At 36.7% G+C, this 10751-nt stretch overlaps 1 pseudogene; it reads right to left on the bottom strand.

The window, feature by feature from the left end:
* Positions 1-6621: 6621 nt before the first annotated feature.
* Positions 6622-10751, bottom strand: part of LOC107704261 (ovarian aromatase-like) — a 6416-nt pseudogene continuing 2286 nt past the window's right edge.

The following is a 10751-nucleotide window of genomic DNA, read 5'->3' as shown; positions in this document are numbered from 1 at the left end:
ATGGAAAATAATGTGTTTTTTTAACCTTAAACCGCATAAACACATTTCATTACACCAAATACACAAAATAATGTTCTTTTTAGCAGCATCATATGACCCCTTTAATTAACTAACTGGAAAATTTGAACTAGTTGTAGGTTTTATTGATCATAAATTCTAATTTCTAGTAGACAAATAAAAGAGACAAGACATGAAAAAGTACATCTTTTTAAGGACTAGTTTTTAATGTAAAAAGCAAAAAGTGTCCCAACATGGTCTCCCTACAATATTATTCCATTACGAACACAGTCAGCCAGGGTCACTGCCTTATGTGACACAGCTAACAACATGCATTAATTACCATTAATCCTGTACACATAAATACAGTCTATTATAGAGACACACACACACACTTATGCAGCTGCCAGTGAGACAGAAAGAGATGAAACCACAGTTTAATGGGAGTTAATTGCCGTCTAATTCACTCTGAGATTAAACCCTGGAGGGAACAGCACGGCTCAAGAAAGTTACTGCCAAATACATTCCCTGAAACCCTAATATGAAAAACACAATTCACAGTCTGCAATGCCAGAACAAGCCTGAGTTCAGGCAAACCACAAACTGCCTCTAAAAGCCTCTGATTTTCTGGTAAATGGCGAATGAACGTGCATGTGGGTGTGCAACTGTTATTATATCTGATAGATTTCCCGGTTATTCATAGAACTGCTTTCACAGGTCGTTTAGTTTAGGAAGCTTATGGCTCACTTTCCTGTGTGCAATTTTCACAGCATGGTTGTTTTCTCCATTGAGGCAATAGAGGCAGCGCCACCTCAAAAAAAAAAAAAAAAAAAATTGATGTGAGAAAATAATCAAGAGCACTAAAATAAAACAATTTTGACTAAATATGCCATCAAACAGTGTGTACATTAAACATTTTACTAACGTTTCTAAAGTAGTGTCAGTGTGAATGGAAGAACAGCAAAATAAATGCGTAAAGTCACATGAGAGGAGGCAGTGTCTCGTTGTAATTAAATAATATAAGCCTATACATATCAATTCACAAATGTACGTACGCAGCTTGAATGAGTCAAACTGTTTAAAAAAGTAGGACTATTTGCAATGTTAACAACTCACCCACTTAGAAATCACCACATCATGTCTGAATTGAAGTGAAACTGAAATGACAATCTGTTAGCAAACATGTTTTTAACGATCCCTGAGATTGGTTTAATAAGAATAGATAACCCAAACATTTAAATGTGCTGAAAATGTACTCAACTTTTAGCACCAATGGATCCCCTGCAGTGAATGGGTGCCGTCAGAATGAGAGTTCAAATAGCTGATAAAAGCATCACAATAATCCACATGACTCCAGTCCATCAATTAATATTTTGTGAACCAAAAAGCTGCTTGTTTGTAAGAAACAAATCCATCATTATGATGTTTTAACTTTAAACCGTCACATCTGGCCAAAATACTTGTCCATCCTCTGTTGTCCTCTCACATCAAAATCCACCAACATATTTATTTAGGACTGTTTTGCTTATGAACTGTCTTTGATCTCTGCATATTATTCTCCTGATTTAGATGAGACAATTTTTCAGTGGAGAAAGCGATATTATGGACAGAGTACTTGTATTGAAGCAACGTTAGAAGTTAAAAATGTCTTATTACAAATTATTACTCATTCTGTTGGCACCCATTCACTGCAGAGGATCCATTGGTGAGCAAGTGATGTAATTCTAAATTTCTGTAAATCTGTTCTTATTAAGAAATTCATCTGCATCTTGGATGGCCTGAGGGTGAGAATATTTTCAGCAAATTTTCATTCTTGGGTGCACTATTCCTTTAATGAAAATTGTAACTGTGTGGATTGTATCAGTTAATTACTAGTCTGAAAAGTAGGGGATCTATAAATAATAGTAAAACAAGAGCAAGTAGTGAAAAAATACTTTCTTTTAGAGTAAAAGTTATTTTTTAGACATGCTTGAGATTGTTTTTTTTAAACCTGATGAGATTTGATGTGTTTTGGCTTAAATAAATTATATATAAAGTAGGCCTATGTAAATGCTGTTTCATATGCCTTTAAGCTAGACATATCAGATGGAACTGAAACATGATTTTTTGACTATGTAGAGAGTGGACTTCCTCATTTCAGAAGATCGCAACACACCACTGGATCCCAGAACACACAGTATATATGGATTTAATTAAAAGGCAAATTGCTTCGAAAGGGTTGTGACTCTAGTCTCATAAATAAAAAAATTATATTAATAATAATACCATGTAGGAAGTTGCTCTGGGTTAGTTTCACACAGTAACAGAGGGCTCAGTATTTATAAGAGCCTTTCTAAAACCACAGAGTGTCTTGAGGATTTGATCTGTCTCATGCCAAAGCCAGATCTGAAGTGAAATGCAACTTTGATGTGATCTCAGACCTGGAAAGCGTCTATGCTGAATGAAAGAGCTAATGGTTTTCTACTATCTCTCTGCCTCTCTGTGCTGTATGATTTTAATAAGATGAAAGTTATTCCCTTTGCTTTGATTACATATAACGCAAAGTGTCCTTGTTTGTCTTTGCCACAGAAGACAAACATGGTAGGCTAACTTTACTTAAAGGAATAGTTCACCCAAAACTAAAATGAAGATACGTTTATTGTGCTTTTACATTCTTTTTGGAGTTTGGCATCCCTCATTCTCATTCATTTTTGTTCAATGAAAAAGAGCAGCCTGGTCATTTGACTAAAACTCTCCTTTTATATTCCACAGAAGAAAGAATGAAAAAAGGTTTTCATTGTTGGGTGAACTATTTCTTAGTCAAAACTTCTGTTTTACAAGAAACAACTGTAATGCTAATAAGAGTTTCAGGGTTACATGAAACATCCTGCTTTCATTTCTCTGTTTTCATAATGAAACTAGAGAAATTTCAGAAACCTGAAGGATTTGTGATATTCAGCGATGCTGATGATCTCCATGGTAACCAGAACTAACATTGCAGCAGCAGTGCTGAAATCAGTGCAGCATTATATTAATAAAAAAAGGGGGGAAAAAGAACCACAGGAGCTCTCTCTTTCTCTCTCTCTCTCTCTGTGTGTGTGTGTGTGTTATAAAACACTGTCTCTTTCAACTATACCTGCTCAGAGCTTCTCTTCACCTGCCATCCATCCCATTATGAAAATGCACTCATCTTGCCCCATTTACTGTCATATATGATTTATATGATTGTATAAAGCAGTTTCCCAACCCTGTTCCTGGGGGCACATATATACAACATTTATTTATCATTATTTTTTAAATTAAACACACCCGATTCAGCTCATCAGCTGGTTAGTAGAGACACCAAGACCAGGGCCGGATTTACGCATAGGCATTCTAGGCACGTGCCTGTGCTCGCTCGTCCAGGGGTGGCCCAAACACAATGAAGAGATATATAATATTTTGTTATACTATGGGCTATCTACAACAATAAAAGAACCAAAACCTCAAAAGACATTGAGCAAATTAATATAACAAACAATAGGGTAGAAAATGCCAAACTATTTCCATGTCTTCCTCCGTTTTTATGTATGGAAATCACGCTTTCTCCGGTTCTCTCTCACAGACGCACACACACATGGACAGAAACTCGTCGTCAACGCCGCCCCGCAAATTTATCAATCAAATAGTTTCGCAGCTGAAAAGCTACATGACATTTCTCAGTAGGGAGGTTCTTGAAGCAGTTTAACTTACAGATTCGCTATTAGTAGACGCTGCTGCTGAACACTGCTGAGAGACGCACAGACGCAGATATTCACTTATGGTATTCACATGTGCTTAATCTCTCTCTCTCTCTCTCTCTCTCTCTCTCTCTCTCTCTCTCTCTCTCTCTCTCTCTCTCTCTCTCTCTCTCTCTCTCTCTCTCTCTCTCTCTCTCTCTCTCTCTCTCTCTCTCTCTCACATGTGTTTTATCTCTCTCTCTCTCTCTCTCTCTCTCTCTCTCTCTCTCTCTCACTCTCTCTAATAACTGCATTAGACTGCATTCATAACTGCATTAGCCTGCATATCAATGGCTTATGCCTCTGTTATTAGCTCTAAAATGACGTTTTGGAATTTGCAATGGAAGTTTTGGGATTGAAGTTCGCAAAAAAATTGTTCAACACATATCAATTTTTGCCTCGTAAAATTGATTTTAGGTAAATATCGATCTCATCAGATGCTCTTTTGTTTTCTGTCCTACAAAGTATCCCGTTACTATTTCCATGTGATAAACTGCAGTGCATGAGTGTACTATACAAATGAATCAAACTGAACTGTGAACCATTTCAGATCATTTTGCAAACCCGATTGATTACATCAAAACAAATGAGTGATTTGTACACTAATCTGGTATTCTGAACAGGTATTTTACTGGGGTTAGTAATATCTGTTGCTAGTACTAAGCCACCATCCTGAACACCCAAAAATAGTTTCTTAATAAAGTGTAAAATGTAGTCATATTTTATTGATAGGTAGATTGGCAGCTCTGTCTCCTTGTGTTTTGCATTTGCAAAGCAGAGGTTTTCTGCATATCTGAACATTTCTTCCTGTTGCTGTGTGATTGGTGTTTGAGTGTGAAACTGATCTGGTCTGGTAAGGTCATCCGAGAGAGCAGCAGTCTAGATGGACAGCTGTAGATCTGCATATTTAAACACAAGTTAAACAGGCTTTTTTTTCTCTCAGGTTGCTTAGGGCATCCTCTCTTATCATAAGCAATATGATAAGCATAAGCAAAGGAAACTTTGGTTATAGATATTTCACATGTGGGTCAATGACAAGCTAGAGTGTTCAAGATAATGAAAACGAAAATGAAGCTTTAAATGCATGATTTCTTAGAAATTTACCCTGTATTCGTGCTGGTTTTATTTGGTTTTGAAAAACCTTCACATAATTTTTAAGTTTAAATTTTAATGACTCAGAATGCAAAGTAAAGTAAACCTTGCATATTGAAAACGTATACACGTTAATCATTATTTTCAAATAAATAAACCATTACATTTTTAAAATGTTAAATTAAAATGATGTCCCCATTCATTTTCATTGTATGGAAAAGAGCAGCGTGAACATTTTGCACAGTTTTTCCTTTTCTGTTCCACCGAAGAAAGAATGTGATGGTTTGAAGCATTTTAATTTTTGGGAGGACCGTTCATTTAACAGATGCTTCACTTGTTTATTCCTGTTAATAATTAGAGAATTGTTATGGAAGTGGCCAAACAAGCAAGAATAGGTTGGACAGATCTCTCTCTATTCATTTCATCCGTAGCTCTTCTTCTTTTGTGCAGTTTCTCAGTGCTCTGAAGGCATGAATATCTCAATGTATTTGGTGATAAATGTTTTCCTGTTTCCTGTTTAGACAGCATTAACATGGAGATCTCTGGATCAGGCAGGTGTGTGTTTTGTTTTAGTGTAACAATGTGTATTTGTCTACAGTGTCATCTGGTTGCCACTAACACAGCTGTGCAGGTTACCACGGCAATAACGAGACATGCGTCATATTAATTTCCGTCTTCATCTAAGGGTTAGCCACTGATTCTCACAGAAAACAATAAGCAACATGGATCCGGTCTGTCTGAATGCTCCGCTTTAGAAAGCCTGAATATGATAATAATACATCAAAACAACCAATGCAAATGTAATTTAGAAATCATTTAATATGCATACCAAGTAAGTTAATCTTGACTGTTTTATATTAAGTGGTGTGTGTGTATGCGTGTGTTCATGGTCTCTACATGTTGGCTGACGTCTTTATGGGCCCCATGCGGAAGAAATGGCCCTTGAAAACTAATGGACCCTGAGACCCTTATGCTGCCTGCCAGCTACACACAGGAGCTGTACAAATGGGCTCTGCTGAACATCTGTTGAGTCCAACTAGTTTTGAATTCACTGAACTCATTTAAAACTTGACAGCTCTGAACTCTCAATCATTTAAATTAAAACAGACTATGTATAGACATACAGTGTTCACACGGTCCTAACATGGTGTAACAGTGCCCTCTGCTGATGAAAATTACTGTATGACGGCATATATACGAAATGCAGACATACTGGAAGTGTTTGATCACAGTTAAACACATGCACCACACATTTGATAATTTATCAAGTAATGGAAAACCCCCTTTCCTATTAAGGCACCACAAGGACTGTTGTGTTTTAGCAGTGCAGTATGTCTATGTCTGCTTCAGTGTAACTTTTTTTTTTTACAATGCATCTACACACATAAATGTTACTTATATTGTATTACAAGAAATAACTTTTTTAGCTACTATTATGTGGATTACTGTTCTTTTATAGAGGACACCTTACACCCCTGATTATTATTATTGTTGCTTATTATTATTAATATTAGAAAGAGAGTTTCTGAAACAAAAACAAATAAAACAACCAGTAAAACAATTATGAACCATGAAACAATTCATGAGTAAATAACATACAATAATATTTAAATATTGTTTAGGCCACCTAGCCTATATGATATTTTATTATTACAAATTACTTTGTTTATTATGCATTTTCTATTTCTTTTAAAATTGCTCTACTTTATAAATTTGCGTATCTGTTTCCACATTTTTTGTGTTTTGTTTTTGGTTTTCACTTATATATGCATGTGTATATATGTGTGTGTGTGTGTGTGTGTGTTATTATTATTACTATTAATATTTGTAATAGTAAAACTACACTTTTTTTTTTAAATAATCAGTTACAGTTACACCATTTGAGAATACTTTTATTGACTTATTTTTGCATATGAATGAAATATCTCTGACTACTAAAAGCAGTAGATAAATACATGTTAATAATGACAAAGGAGCAGATACGTTAGAGGTGAATCAGAGAGAGTTTCTGAGGATGAGATGCATGCTGAGGCTCGAGGGTTCCTCCACCGGCTGCTGTGACAGGTCGTTGGTTTGTGGGATGCTGTCTACAGTACAGCCCTTCACAGGACACACAGAGAAACGAGACAGCAGCGTCACAAGAAAGGACTTCATCATCACCATAGCGATATGCTTCCCCACACACGACCGCGGGCCTGATACAAAAGGCTGAAAGAAATTACTCGGCACCTTGAAAGAGAGAGAGGATGGTATTACTCTGTTGCTGTTGCCATGAACACAAAATATACTATTTTGATTTATTAAATATTGACTCCTATTACTATTATTGTTACGAATCATGGACTTGTCACGGCTCTGTCATGGGCTTCTGTCCAATTGCCACCAGAGGTCACTCTTCCATTATATTGACTCTCTCACTACACAGACTTCCACATGTCACCCCGGACTACATTTCCCATCATCCATTGCACTGATTACACACACAGCTGCATACAATCAATCACACTTTATAAGTCATGGACTTCCGCTTTCAAATCGCCGAGTATTGTTTGCACTTATCTCTCTGTCAGTGATAGCAGCATTGCGGAGCCAGTTCCCGGTCCTAGTTTCGAGTTCCTAGTTCTAGTCTAAGTCTAGTCACGTCTTGTTTCCTGATTGCCTGTTTCCTGATTATTTAGCCTGTCTGTTGGATTACCCATTTGCTTCGCCCTCTGGATTATGTTCGCTAGTGATGGCAAGATGAAGCCTCATGAAGCATTGAAGCTTTTCAGTCAAGTGGTTCACAAAAGGGTTCATTTCTCGAGGCTTCATTTGCTCACACTACCACCTGGTGGCCAAAGAGTTTAAAACAAGCAGATACATTACAGATGACCTGATGTGATCTGTGATACACTGTATTTTACACCAGTTAAGGCTTAGAAATAATGGTGAAAAAAAATAAATAAAATTCACAGACTAATCTATTTATATGAATAAAATGTGTTTTCTAGTGATATATAATGATTGTATAACATAATATAACAACTGTGTAATAAACGTATTGGCTTGAAATTAATGGGGCTATCAAATGTGTGTAAAACAAATCTTTGATCATAATAGGCAGGGGCAATATTATTGGTCTAAAACTGGAAAGTGACTGGGTTTAACAGGGCAGGAGGACTGTGAATTTACAAGATTTGAACTGCTTCCTGAACCAGTCTGGCCAAGCGAGGCTTCGGACGTCATCAATGACATCATTGCTCTAAAGCGATACAAGCCTCGATACGCGCTTCACTGAAAGCTGCCGGGATTTCTCGACACATGCTCCAAAGCCTCGGCACAGAACGTAACATCACTAATTTTCGCCATCGTTTGACCCACGCCTGTCCTTGGATTACTCTTTTGTCATGCCTACAACATACCTGTTTGCCATTGTCTAACCCTCGCCTGTTTTATGACCACGCCTTTGAATAAAGCTTTGCAGATGGATCCGCACGTCTCATTCGCCCCGTTACAATTATTAGAAAATAATAAATTCAGAATCTTTTTTTTTTTGGAGTGATGGTAAATGTTTGTAAGGGCACTGAAGACTAAAATATATAAAAATCATTAAAAAATTTACTATTTTAAAAAATAATAAAATTAGCATGGTATCTTCCTAAAACAAATCGCAGAATCTTTTTTATTAATTTATATAAAATAAAAAAAAAATTATTTATTTGAGTGATGGCTAATAGTTTTACTATGGTAAATGTTTGTAATGACTCACATTTTTCTGGAAGTTGTCTAGACTGAAGTCATTCGGTTTGGGGAAGAATTCGGATCTGTGCATCCGACCCACATTCAGTATGATGTTTGTTCCTTTCTTTACTTTGTAGCCCTCGATGACATCATCATCCAGCGCCCGGCGCATGGTGAAGTCCACGACCGGATGGAACTGGAGCGACTCATTGATAAAACTCTCCAGAATGTGTAACCTGGACAGATGTGAGTGCTGCAGGTTCCTACCTGCTACAAAACACAATCATAACATGATATTCATATAACCAGACAATCATGTGAAGGAAACATACACTGACTACACAATCAAAACGGAATAATTAATCCAAAAATGAAAATTCTGTCAGTATTTAATAACTTTCATGTCATTACAACCTGTTATAGAACATCATGAACTGCTTTCTTTTGGAGTCTTTCAATGACTGGAAAAGAGCTATGAATAGAATCTTCTACATTTTTCTTGTGTACTACAGAAAATGTCCAGAATACAGGTTTGAAATGATATAAGGATGAGGAAATAATTCCTTTTAAAGTACGATAACTGAATTTGTGTCTGCTCATACTAGGATAGTGTTAATTTCCTGCAGGATCTTTAATTCGACGTCTGGATTCTGTTTGATCAACAGCAACATGAAGAACAGACTGATAGAGAGAGTGTCTGGAGCTGCGATCACCATCTCCAACACACACTGCCTGACGTTCTCAGCGCTCAGCTCCCCGTGGCTCTAAACACACACACACACAGGGAGTCATTCTCATACATGTTTCAGAAGTGTGTGTGACATTCTGGCATGTCGCATTCACCTGAGCAAATATCAGCTCTGCTGTGAAGTCGAGCTGGTCGAGTTTTTCTGCATGTGACAGCTGAACTCTCTTCTGCTCGATCAGAGCCGCAATGGCATCCTGCAACTCCTGACTGACACACACACACACACACACACACACGAAAAAAAAAACACACTTTACAATTCAGTCCTAAAAGAGGTTTTTAAAGCTCTCTGGATTCTGCATTTGTGTAAGTGTTCCTTACAAAAGTATCAGAAGTCATCACATTCATATACCATGGTATTTACATGCATTTACACTACATACATCTCCAAAATGACATCTCACACGTCTCTTGTGCTTCCTGTGCAACCAGGCCAGTCTGAAGTACACATCAGGTTTGATTAATACTGTCTGCCATGTGTCAAAATATTTATGAATCTTCTGAAGCAGATCATGCTCTACAACACAGCAGCAAGAAACCAGCAATTACATTTATAATGAATCTTCAATGTATATCACATACTAAAATTGCAATATTAATCATATGATCACAAACAATAGAGAGAACATCAATCATGCCCTTAAGCACATTATTTAAGATTGCATAATGACAATATACATAGCATATAAAAATATAATACTGCACAATTGTTTAGAGTTGGTAAGATTTATTACATAACATTTATTAGATGATTTGTATTATTAAATGATTATTAAATGTGATTTAAGTGCCTATAAACTTTTAGTATATGATAGTCTAAGTGTTTCTCAAGACTGACCATTGAGAGGGACTCCTAGAAACAGTCTGTTGGAAATGTCTACTACAATGCACCGCAGTAAGTAGAGGATGTCCACCTGTCTCCGAGCATCCATCAGGTGTGACAGATTATCCAGGTGTGTGTTTGTGGAAGTGATGCAAATCTCCAAAGTTCTCTGAAGCCCTGGACCTGTTAGAACGAACACACACACACACACACACACACACAGTTTGTATCAACCTGTTCTCCTTCAGTACAGCATAACTTGCATATTAAAAAAAGCATGCCCACCTTTAACATAAAAGGTACGGACTTTCTTCCAGAGTGCCACATTTGAGTTGAATATAATGCCCTGTTCACTGCAGACCCAGTTTGCTCCCAAATCGTGAGGTGTACAGTGATTTCCTCAACACATGATACACAGCAGATGACCTGTGATACGCACAGCATTAGAACGCCACATTTGAGTTCATTTATCCTGGAACATTCTGTGATATGGTGATGGTATTTCTGTCACTTAAGTGCATTAAAAATAACAAGTATATTTTAAAAAGTGTATTTTGTAATAATGAAATTTAGGTGGGTTGACTACCATACTAAAGCATATGTAAAAAAAAAAAAAAAAAATAGATTATAATTT

Source organism: Sinocyclocheilus anshuiensis, unplaced genomic scaffold (genome assembly GCF_001515605.1).
Source record: "Sinocyclocheilus anshuiensis isolate Anshui unplaced genomic scaffold, SAMN03320099.WGS_v1.1 scaffold863, whole genome shotgun sequence".
Lineage (NCBI taxonomy): Eukaryota > Metazoa > Chordata > Actinopteri > Cypriniformes > Cyprinidae > Sinocyclocheilus > Sinocyclocheilus anshuiensis.
Note: the sequence above shows the minus strand (reverse complement) of the source record. Positions and strands in the feature narration are given on the sequence as shown.